The sequence below is a fragment of the Antechinus flavipes genome, chromosome 2, assembly GCF_016432865.1.
Source record: "Antechinus flavipes isolate AdamAnt ecotype Samford, QLD, Australia chromosome 2, AdamAnt_v2, whole genome shotgun sequence".
NCBI classification, from domain to species: Eukaryota; Metazoa; Chordata; class Mammalia; order Dasyuromorphia; family Dasyuridae; genus Antechinus; species Antechinus flavipes.
The window spans coordinates 442,840,596-442,852,723 of record NC_067399.1 but is presented as its reverse complement, the minus strand read 5'-3'; the positions used below and the strand labels follow the sequence as shown (position 1 = coordinate 442,852,723).

The following is a 12,128-nucleotide window of genomic DNA, read 5'->3' as shown; positions in this document are numbered from 1 at the left end:
ATAAAGAAAAAGGTCAAGAGTTGACTGAGAGTATAAGAAATTAATCTTCTCTATAATTAATAATTTCAGCAAAATTATGGGAAATAAAATAAACTCACATAAATCATTAGCTTTTCGATATATTAGTAAAAACTCCAACTGGAAGATATAGAAAAAGAAGTTCCATTTAAAATAATTGCACACAATATATAATATTTGGGAGTCTACCTGCCAAAACTAACCCAATAACTAAGAACACAATTACAAAACACTTTTCACATAAATGAAATCAGACCTTCAGAACTAAAGAAATATTAATGGCTCATGGGTAGATTGTCATAAAAATGACAATTCTCCTAAATTAATTATTCAGTGCCATACCAATCAAACTATCATCAAATAATTATTTTATGGAGCTAGAAAAAAACTAACAAAATTCATGTGGAAGAACAAAAAATCAAGAAAAGCAAGGAAATCAATGGAAAAATACAAAGAAAAGTGATTTAGCAATATTAGATATTGAACTGTGTCACAAAGCAGTAATCATCAAAACAATCGGCATTGGTTAAGAAACGGTGGATCACTGGAATAGATGAGACACATAATTTACAGTGATAAATGCCCATAGTAATCCACTGTTTATAAACACAAAGATCTATAAACTAGATGCTTTCAGGAAAAACCAGTGAAGATTTATAAAAGCTGATGCAAAGTGAAGTGAATGGAACCAGAACATTGTATACAGTAACAAGAATATTGTATGATGATCAACTGTGAATGACAAGTGTGACTTCTCTATGATCTGATCTCAACAGTACAATTATTCAAGATAATTCTGATTAATACATAGGGGAAAATGCTATAGACTTCCAGAGAAAAAACTAATAGAATGTGAATGCAGACCAAAGTGTACTTGTTTTACTTTCTGAATTTTTCTTTTTATTTTCCTTTTAGCTTATGTTTTTTTCTCTAATATGGATAATATGAAAATATTTTTGCATGACCTATATCAAATCACATATCTTTTCAAGGAGGGGGACAAGAGAAGGAGAGAATCTGGAAGGCAAACTTTTTTTAACCATGTAATTGAGAAAAAATAAAGAGAGGGAAAAAGAAAGTAATCTTCTCACACCTATCATCACATATGAATTTCCCTTCATATTTTTCTTCCAACTGCTATGAATTACCTTTAAGTCAGATAATCAGCCAGAATCCACAGGAAGAAAAATATAAAGATTGGTTTGGACAATACCACTCACTAGCAATTCCTAAAAGCAAATCAGGGAGCCTTATTTTGAGCCCCCATAGTGATTCTTAGGTTTAAGATTAAATATAAAACCAACTGGAAGAAACACTAGGGCCCCAAATAGTATTTGATTTCATTCATGTTATTTCCCTTTATTCTGTTATAATCTCCTCAAGAGCCAAAGGAAAAATGGCTTTTAGTACTAAACAAGCATCAACTAGATATTAATCTCACTGAGGGGCTATGGCATATATACTATTCCTTTGTACTTTCTTTAGGACTAAGTACGAATGGTAGGTATCCACATAAATATTGATTAATTAAATATCGTTGAAATTAATATTGTTGGACCTTCCCTGCAGAGTTTCTAAAAAAAAATGTTCAGAGCCTTTGGGAACATCATCTTGGGGACATGTCTTCAAATACCTAAGGGCTGTCAAGTTAGAGAGATATTGTTAGATTTGTTCTGTTTTTCCTCAGAGGTTCAACTAAGAAACAATAGAGGAATTCTACAGAGAGGCAAGCTTGGAGTCCAATAAGGAAATACTTTCTTATAATCAGAGCTGTTAAAAAGTGAAATGGCTTACCCTGGGAGGCAATGTGTTTATCATTAGAAGAAATAATCTAGTAGAGACAGATGGTCACACGATTGGTAGGGATATTATGGAAGAGATTCTCACTCAAGTATGAATGGGACTTTTGAGGTCACTTCCAACTCTGATATCTTGCAATCTTACAATTCTTAAATTCAATGTAAAACATATATACACAAAAAGCACACACATACACACATCTTTAAAATCAAAGCAAAAGACTTGTCAAAATTCTTACCTATATACCAGTGTGCCTGACTTATTTCATAAAACCTTCCAGGATTCATTATTTAGTGGCTTAATCTCTTTATTTTCTGTTTCTCTGGAGCATTGCCCTTTTTTCCTCACTCTCTGCTATGCTCTACCCCAACCAGATACTGGGTGATGGGAAAGTAAAAAGTTTGGCGTGGACTCAGAGGATTTGTGTTCAAATCTCATCTCTGCCATGAAATACCTCTATGAGCATGGAAAAATTTTTTCATAGTGATATGACTCATGTGTAAAATGGTGGGGGAAGAAAGGTGTTAAGTCCATTGAGCCTTAAAGTCCCTTTCAGCTCCAAAATCCTGTGTTCTTGTAATGCTTATAAGATGACAAACCTTTTCATTCCTATGTCTCCAATACCTTTCAAGTCTTTCCCATTCTCAGAGCGTATACAGACATCATCCTAATACAGTCCCTAATGTCTGTCTATCTGTCTGTCTGTCTGTCTCTCTCTCTCTGTGTCTGTCTGTCTTTCTGTCTGTCTCTGTCTGTCTGTCTCTTTCCATGTCTGTCTGTCTCTCTGTCTCTCTGTCTCTCTCTCTCTCTCTCTCTCTCTCTCTCTCTCTCTCTCTCTCACACACACACACACACACACACACACACACTTTCAGTGGACTCTTAATTGGTCTCTCTATTTTTCTTTTCCTCTCACCTGTCTATTTGACTGCTTTCAAAGTTATTTTCCTACAAGCAAGTTACTCCTCTGCTCAATTAACTCCAGGGACTCCCTTTCACCTCTAAGATCTAATATAAAATCTTTTGTTAGTTTTTTAAAGTCTTTCACCACCTGGCTCCAATCTATCTCTGCAGCCCTATAATATATTACTCCCCTTATCACGCTCTGTGATTCAGCCAACCTACATCCTCTTAGGTCTTCAATATGACATTCTTTCCTCCTATTTTGTTGTCTTTGTATTGGCTATCCCCAATGCCTAGAATATATTCCCTTTCCCATCTGCCTCCTACAATCAATCCTTTGTTTCATTTTAAAATCAATTCAAATACTATTTTCTATATAAAACCATTTTTGATCTTCCCAGTTATTAGTATCTTATACACCAAAATTATCTTGTGTTTACTTTATACATTATATATAAATATATATGTGTATGTGTGTATGTGTCTGTAAATATTATATATGTATATATGTGCAGGTACATGCACATATATACATGACCTTCTGCTTGATAGAATGTAAGCTTCTTGTAAACAAGGACAGTTTCTTTTTTATCTTCTATCTTGAGTATTTAGCAAAAGTTTTGAATACATACTCGATGCATAATAAATATTAGTTTATTGATGGACTTGAACTCCTTGGGTTTCATTTACCACATTTCACTTTGCATTATGATTATTTTTACATCTATCTTGTCTCATATACCAGACTGTAAACTCCAAGAAGTCAGAGATTCACTCTATATACCCCCCCCTTTCAGTGCTGCTCATGATAGGCAGAAAGAGTTGAGATTTGGAGAATAGTTATTGCCATTACTATGAGATTCTAGGACTTTTTCCATAATATTTTTATTGCAATGAGTATGAGGCATTTATGGGTGAATGTGTTCAGAAAAATAGCTTGTCCCACTCCAGAACTCAGTGTCCTGCAAAATTGCAATAACTAATTATGAATCTGTGTTCTAGATGCAGCCAGCAATTACTCAGTAGCATCAGTTGAGCTTAAAGTCACTCTCATTATCAGAGGAATCATGTGCTATAATTTGTTCTTTTTTTTTAAACTTTTTTAGTTGCATGCCCAATTCATTAATCTCATCTTTCTCTATTTTATTCATGTAGCTATTTAGAACTATAACATTTCCTCTAAAAAACTGCTTTGGCTGCATCCCATAGGTTTTGGTATGTTGTCTTATTATTGTCATTCTCTCGGATGAAATTGGTTTGATTTGTCTGATTCTGAGAAAAGAAGGTTGAGATCCACCACTAATGTACTTTTGCTCCCTATTTCCTTCTATAACTAGCTTCATATCTTCTCTAGGAATTTGCATGTTCTATCAGTTGGTTCATATACATTTAGTATCTTTACTACTTCATTAAGTATGGTACCCTTTAACAAGGTATACTTTCCTTCCTTATCTCTTTTAATTAGATGTATTTTTACTTTTTCTTTATCTGAGATCAGAATTGCTACTCCTGTTTTTTGTTTGTTTGTTTGTTTGTTTTTGTTTTTTGCATCAGCTGAAGCAGAATAAATTCTGCTTCAGACTTTTATCTTTATTCTGGATGTATCTCTTTTTTTCAAATATGTTTCTTGTAAATAACATATTGTAGAATTCTGCTTTTTCATCTACTCTGCTATTTGCTTCTATTTTATGGGAGAGTTCATCCTATTCACATTTACAGATATAATTACCAATTCTGTATTTTCCTCCATCCTGTTTTCTCCCTTGTATATATATATTTTTTTCTCTTTTCACCCTATCCATCCTTAGTAGTTTTGTTTTTAACACACCTCACCCTTTACCTGCTCTACCTTCTATCGCCTCTCCTCCCTTTTCTTACCTCTTTCTCCTAGTGTTTCTGCCCTTCCTTCTATCCTGCACCTCCCCTTTCTTTACCTTTTCTCTTCTTACTTTTTGAGAGGGTAAGAAACTTCTATACTCAATTGTATGATTAAATTATTCCCTCAAAGAAAAAGTTATTCCTTCTTTGAGCCAAAATTGATGAGATTACACTTCAGACAATGCTCACCCCCTTACCCCAATCCTTCTTTCCCTCTATTGTAAGAGGTCTTTTATGCCTCTTCATGTGATCTAATTTGTCCCATTATACCTCCCCTTTCCTAGCCTCCCAGTATAGTCCTTTTTCCATCTCTTAATGTCTTTTTCTTTGATATCATTCCTCAGAGTCCATTCACAACTATACCCTCAGTCCATGTGATACCCCCTTACCCCAATAATAGATACAGTTTTCAAGAGTTACAGATATCATTTTCCCATCTAGGGATATAAACAGTTTAACTTTTAAGTAATCTATATTTTCCCCTGTTTAGCTTTCTATGCTTCTCCTGAGTCCTGCGATTGAAGATGAAAATTTTTATTTAGGTCTGTTTTTTTTTTCAATAGAAACAATTGAAAGTCTCTTACTTTATTGAAGATCCATCACCTTCCCTGAAAGATGATGCTGAGTCTTGCTGGGTAGTTAATTCTTAGTTGTAACCCACATCCTTTGCCTTCTGGAATATGGGCCATATCTTGGGCAATCATTATTATTGCTCCTTGATGCTTAAATTGGTTTTGTATGGCACCTTATAGTATTTTTTTCCTTGAGATTAAAGTTCTGGAGCAATGTTCCATTGGGTTTTCCTTGTGGGAACTTTTCCCAGAGGTGATTGACAGATTTTTTCAATGACTATTTTCCCCTCTTCTTAAAGAATATCAGGATAATTTTCCTTGATAATCTCTTGAAGAATGCTAACCAGGCATTTTTTTTCTGGTCATGGCCTTCAGTTAGATGATTAATTTTAAAATTGTCCCTCCTGAATCTATTTTCCAAGTCAACTGTAAAGTATTTTATATTTTCTTCCATTTTTCACTCTTTTTAGTTTGACTGATTTTTTAATGTCTCAGAATCATTAATTTGCATTTGCCCCTTCTAGTTTTTAATATGTGATTTTCTTCAGTTAGTTTTTATATGTATTTTTCCATTTGATTAATTCTACTTTTAAAGGCATTGTTTTCTTTAGTACAGTTTTTGGGTATTTGGCCAATTATCTAGGAATTGTCTTTTTTTCCATGCTGTTGACTCTCTCTTGCATACTTCTCATTTCTTTTCTCATTTTTTTCTTCTACATCTCTTATTTGCCTTTTAAAGTATTTTACACTTCCAAGAAGCATCTTTGGGCTTGAGACCAATTCATGTCACTCTTTAAGATGTCTTCTGTGGACATTTTGTTTTCATTTGAGTTGGCACTTTGGTCTTCTCTGTCACCATGGTAGCTTGCTCATTTTCTTTCCTTTTCTTTTGGTATTTTCTCTTTTTTACTTTTTTGATCCAGCTCTGCCCCTGGGGTAAATGGGACACTGTCCCAGATTCCTGTGCAGCTCTGAGTCTTGACTTTTGAACAAAGGGGCTTCTTGTGTTTGCAGGGGTTAGCTTTGCCTTCCCTTTTTTGGAAATAGTCTGGTTTCCCAGAATTTGCCTTCTGAGCTGGTATTAGGGCTGTCCCACTGGTATGCTCCTCTATTGAGCCAGGACTGAGGGTCTGATTGCTAATTTGCTGTGATTAAGAATCTCTCACTGGCTTTCCCAGATTCCATCTGAGTTGAGCATCACACCCCTTTCATCCCAGTGAGACTGACCTTTCTTGAAGTCCTTCAAATCTATCTTGAGCTGGAGAGTGGTTTTATTCTGTCAGACTGTTCAGAGGCTTGGTTTCATGTGATTTTCAACGGAAACTGGGAGACTTGAACAGTTTCCTGAAGGCTTCATTCTGCCATCTTAGCTTTCTCTTGTATTCTGATAAACCCCCAAGAAACTGGGTTTTTCCATATGGTAGATATTAAAGAAATATGTATTATAACATATTGGCTTGAACTAAAGAATCATAGATTTAAACTAGGTGTCTCCTCAGAAGATATAGGAGATACTATTTTATAGGGAAAAAGGTAAAATATAAAAACAGTAAGGTTACACAGCTATTAAGTATCTGAAGTGGAATATAAATCCAAGTGATCCTTCTTCCAAGCCCAGCATTCTATCATTATGTCTATGTCAGTAGGAGACCCTGCCTATCATCATGAGATCTAAGGACAATGCTCCAAATTTTTAGAAAGTTCAATTTTTCTTCATTAATTTTTCCCATATATTTGGTTCTAACTTCTGTACCTAGATTCCTATATTGTTTTTGAACAATGTTATTCCTTTTTTCCTGTATAGAAAAGGGGAAGCCTAGTCCCTTTACTCAGAAGCTATATCTTGCTTATTCCCTTAAAATGGCCTAGAACATGAATCTGAACCTCTGATTTCCTAATTCTCCTAGACAACTCTACCCATCTCTTATTTCTGTCACCTGCCCCTTACTTCTAGCCCAGGCTAAGGCTTCTGACTTGAATATCATATACCTGTGTTACAATGGTAAAGACATTATAGGATGCAATGAGATATTATTGTTCTATAATAAGTGATGACCAGGCTGGGTTCAAAAAAAAAAAACCTCCAAAAACTTACATGAACAGATAAAAGAAAACGTATTACACATGGAGTTAGTACATAGTTAGTTAAATCTGGGTTCAAATGTGCATTAGCTGCATGACTCTAGGCAAGTTACTTTACCTTGATAGGCCTCTGTTTCCTCATGTTTAAAACAGCGTTAATCATATTTTATTTATCTACCTCAAAAAAAAAAAATTGGGAACAACATTCTTGCTTAATCTATATAAATAAAAAACTATGTCTCCTATTAGCAGTTTATTATTAATAAATCTCACAATCTGCTGTTCCAGTCTAAATGGGGAAAGGGAAAGGACAGAAACAAGCATTTATTAAACACCTGCTATGTGCCAAGCACCTAACAAATACTATCTCATCTGACTTCACAAAATGCCTGGAAGAAGATCCTGTTATTATTCTCATTTTACAGGTGAGGACAATGAGGTAGACAATGACTTTCCCAGGATCAACTAGGAAGTGTCTGAAGTTGGATCTGAATTAGTGTCTTCCTCACTTCTAAGTTCAATTTACCTGCCACGAAGTTGAGAAGAAAATCTAGGTCTAACTCATCCCCTTATTTTCATTTTCTTGTTGACTAATATCTATCACCACATGGTTACATAATAATGACACCTCATATTCATACAAAACTCAATATCTTACAAATTGCTTTCCTCACAACAAACCTGTGAATCAAGATGAATATTTTATACTCATTTCACAAATGCAGAATTTTAATTTGAGAGGGATACATTAAGTGCCCAGAGTCACAAAGCTGATAAATTCCAAAGCCTGAACTTATGAAAGCATAAATCCAAGACCAGTGCTCACACCATAATATCATGTTGTTTGTCAAAAGTTGAAGGACAAATACTATCTTATTTCTGTTTCTATGCCCAGTGTCTTGTAACTTATGTCAAACACAGTAAATGGTTTTAAAATGCTTGTTGGTTAATCAATTGACTATCATGAATGGAATTTAACAAAGAGCAGACTGATAGATCCTTTATTAGTAATATCCTTTATTAGTAAGACATGCCACCTGGTAAGAAAGAGTTTTCATGATCACCCTCCATTTGTGCTAAAGACTCTAAGCAAAGGCCAGCAACTCTTTTAAAACTAGGTATGTCTTCCTTCTGATTGGCCTTAGAGTACCTCATTTGGACCTGCCCTAGCAAACATAAGGCAACTCTAATTGCTGGACATTTTAATTAGTCAATAGCTAAAAGTTCTCAGCTTTTGCCTATTACTTCATTGTTGGGGGGATCCAATTAGAAAAAGTAAGGACACAAGAGTTTCCACTAAGAAGAGTCTCAGCTCAAACTCACTTAGAGAAGTAAAGGGTCCCACTAAGGCTAGTGAGCAGATGCCTTGGAGGCTGGGAGTAAGCATCTCAATCATCCCTTCAGAAATTGTTTCCCTTTCAGAAGTGGGGCCTGTCAAAATGAAGAAAAGGATGGATCATATGGAAATATTTACTATTTAATATGTCAATCTAATATTAATGTTCCTCAATTGACTCTATGGTAGTACATCAGTCAGTTGCCACATACTGAGTAACTAAGAGTAGAACATAAGCTCTCTGACTTCCAGAACTGTCTCATTATTGTCCTTGCATCCCTGGCACATGACACGGTGCTTTGAACCTAGGTGACATTTGGTAGATAGCCCTCACTTCTGCACCAGCAGCTGACTGATTCATCCCTAGACTAAATACAGCCTGGGCATAAGGAAGAACACAGGCACATCACATTTGGGCATGCAAGGATCTGGCATATGACCTTGGACAAGGCAACAGCCTCTTTGTCTTGGTTCCATTATCTGCCAAACAAGCACGATAATGCTGACCTAATAAAGGGAGATGGTGTTAGGATGGATTAATTCATTAATGAATATAAGGAGTTTAGAAAATACAAGTGCAATATAAATACTCAGTGTTATCATTTCTGCCCCTCTATGTTCAGAATGAAAAGGCCCATAGACATCCAATTTTGGAATGGATAATAGCTTTGATTTTGTGCCAAAAGGAAAGAGAATATATCTACAGGATAAACAACAGCTGTTCACACATAATAGACTCTGGAAGTTAGAGAAAAAGCTAAGGCTTTGTCATAGTCCATGGGAAGAACCTCATGTCCCCGTTCTCTAGATAGAGAGCAACTCTACTCAGAGCAACTGCTGTGTAAAGAAGTGAGACCTCTAACTCTGTCCATGAGTTAAATATAATGCTTCAGCTGCTCCTTAGGCATTGGAAACTGAGCTCTTTGCCTAGACCTGGGTTTGGGATTCATGCTGAGTTAACAGTCTTTGTTCCAATTCCCATTATAACCAAGATGGTTTGGCCTGGATTAGGAGGTCAATTTGTGCCTAGACACAAGATAATTCTGGAGCCTGGATAAGAGTGAGTCAAGAACTCATCTGGGATAAGGTTAGGACTTCCTCATAGGCTCATGTGACTCACTAACTCTGATGATCATATTTGCTATTTGTTGATGATTAGGACAAAGGAGGCCATAGGGAAATTTAGGGCATGTTGTATACATAAGAATCATGGTACAGTCAAAAATGTGCTATTTCAAAAGACAGGAAACTTGGATCAAAAGCCTATTCCTCCACTCATTTACTCGCAGATTTTGAGCATGTAATTTTCTTGTTGAGAGTCCCAGATTCCTCATCTCTAAAATGAAGGGACCAGACAATGTCCTAAACTTTTAATATCCAATGATTTTTATGGTATTGATGTTATAGGCTTGGTACCTATTAATGATCATTTTTAAACTTGATAACATAGTAAATAAATTACTGGGCCTATAGTCAGGAACATCTGAGTTCAAAGCCAGCCTCAGATACTAATCAGCTCTGCAATCTTGATCAAGTCACAACCTCAGTTTGCCTTCTTTCTTTATCTATAAATTGATAATAGTATCTAGCTCCTTGAGTTGTTGTTGAGGATCAAATAGATAATAATTGTGAAATGTTTAGCAAGGTGCCTAGCAAGCATTAAGCACTACATAAACAGTAACCATTATTATTATTATTAATTATTCACAATATCACAGCCTTTAGAAGAAATCTTAAAAGATCATCTAGGCCTATCCCCTTATTATAGAAATAAGGAACTTTAATTCCCAAGAGAGGAAATAATTGCCAATGACTATAAAAAGGTCTTTTGACTCTAAATCCATGTTTCTTCTGGCTATCTTGTTGTTCTAGGGTTACTATTTATCCCACCTTTGGCAAAGATTTGTGTCACAGAAAGGACTGGCCACTCTTGTGTTGGAAAAGCTCTCTGTAGTTTAAAAAAATGAACAAACAAAAACATTGTCTCACCTCAAATCCCTTTCCTACCCCTTTCCCTGCTTCAGCAGCCAGGAGGTTTCTTCCCCTATGACTTCTCCAACTGCTTCCACTCTCTGTTACAGGGCAAGGAAAGAATTTTAAAAATCAAACTCTGCAACTGCTCATTTCCTTAATATAGGACATGGAGAATTAGAACTAAAATAGATGTTAGATGTGACAACTCCTCAAATACCATTTAAGGAAACTGAGGCCTCTGGATCATTCCAATAATTTGTCCAAGGTCATACAGATAAAAAACAAAGCTGGAATTTAAACCTGACAGCAAATCAAACACTCTTGCCATACTGTCTTTCAAAGCTGCTTCTGTGAGAAAAGAGTGGTGGCAGACACCTGGAAAGGCTAATTACTGCCTAATGCATTTTGTAAGCCAGGCAAAAGTAGGCAGCTCTGCTGTAGCTTTTCTGAAAGGGCCATCATTGGCCCTTTCAGAAAATAGACATAAACACTTTCATACACCATGTATGGGTTCATCCAAGTGCATTCTAATTTTTAAATATACCTTATGCCTCCATATGCAGACAACAATGACATGTGACAGATGTGTCTTGACCTATAATATCTGTTCAACAAAGAGGCATTTATTCCATTTGACTGTGGGAATTTAAGACTTGGCAGGTGAAGTATGTACAGCAAATAGCTTATGTTTTCATGGAAACAAAATGAACGATTGAGCAAAACTTAGAAAGGCAACGGAAAAGACAAAAAAAATTTTAATCAGATAGTGGGAACAACTTCCTGGCTATTTCTAAGCTATAATATTGACCATTTATCCATCCACAGGGTTATTTCTATGATAATAGGATACACTACTAGAAAAGGATTTTATTAATAATAATGTCAGAAATAATTATAGAATCATATATTTAGAGCTGGAATGAACTTTAATGACCATCAAGTCTAACCCCTTGATTTTATATATAAGGAAACTAAGTCATAGAGAAGTTATATAAAGAGGTATAGACTTGCCCGGGGTGATGCAATTAGCAAGTGTGTGAGGTAGGACTTGAACATATGTTCCTGATTTAAAGGGTAGTACTATATCTATTACACTAAATGGCTTTTGATTCATCATGCTGTGTCTTATTGCTATCACTTACTATTTATAGGGAGTTTTATTGTCTACATCCCTTGAGATTGATGTATTGTAAGTATATTGGTCAAGGAAACTGAGAGGCTCAGAGAACTAAAGTAAAGGTGATGGTAGGATATAGATCCAAACATTCTGCTTCTTTCCAATACTCAGCATTGCCTTAATAATAACCAGGTTCTCCAAATATGCTGAAACTACCCTTCAATGTATAAAGTGATTACAATTCAATGTGTAAAGTAAAGTGATTTGCCCTGAAATTAAACCGGAATATATCTGGGGTATAGTGATAATATTTTTTGTGTATATATATGTACACATTGTTACATCTGCATAATCATACATATATATTTGTACTTATGTATGTATATATACATATATGTATGTGTGCGTATAAATAAAATACACCCACATATACATATTGTCCCCAAAG

The 12,128-nt window shown here is 35.3% G+C and overlaps 1 protein-coding gene across 9 annotated transcripts in view; it reads right to left on the bottom strand.

The window, feature by feature from the left end:
* Positions 1-12,128, bottom strand: part of PTPRT (protein tyrosine phosphatase receptor type T) — a 1,291,476-nt gene that overhangs the window by 533,614 nt on the left and 745,734 nt on the right. The window lies entirely within an intron of this gene.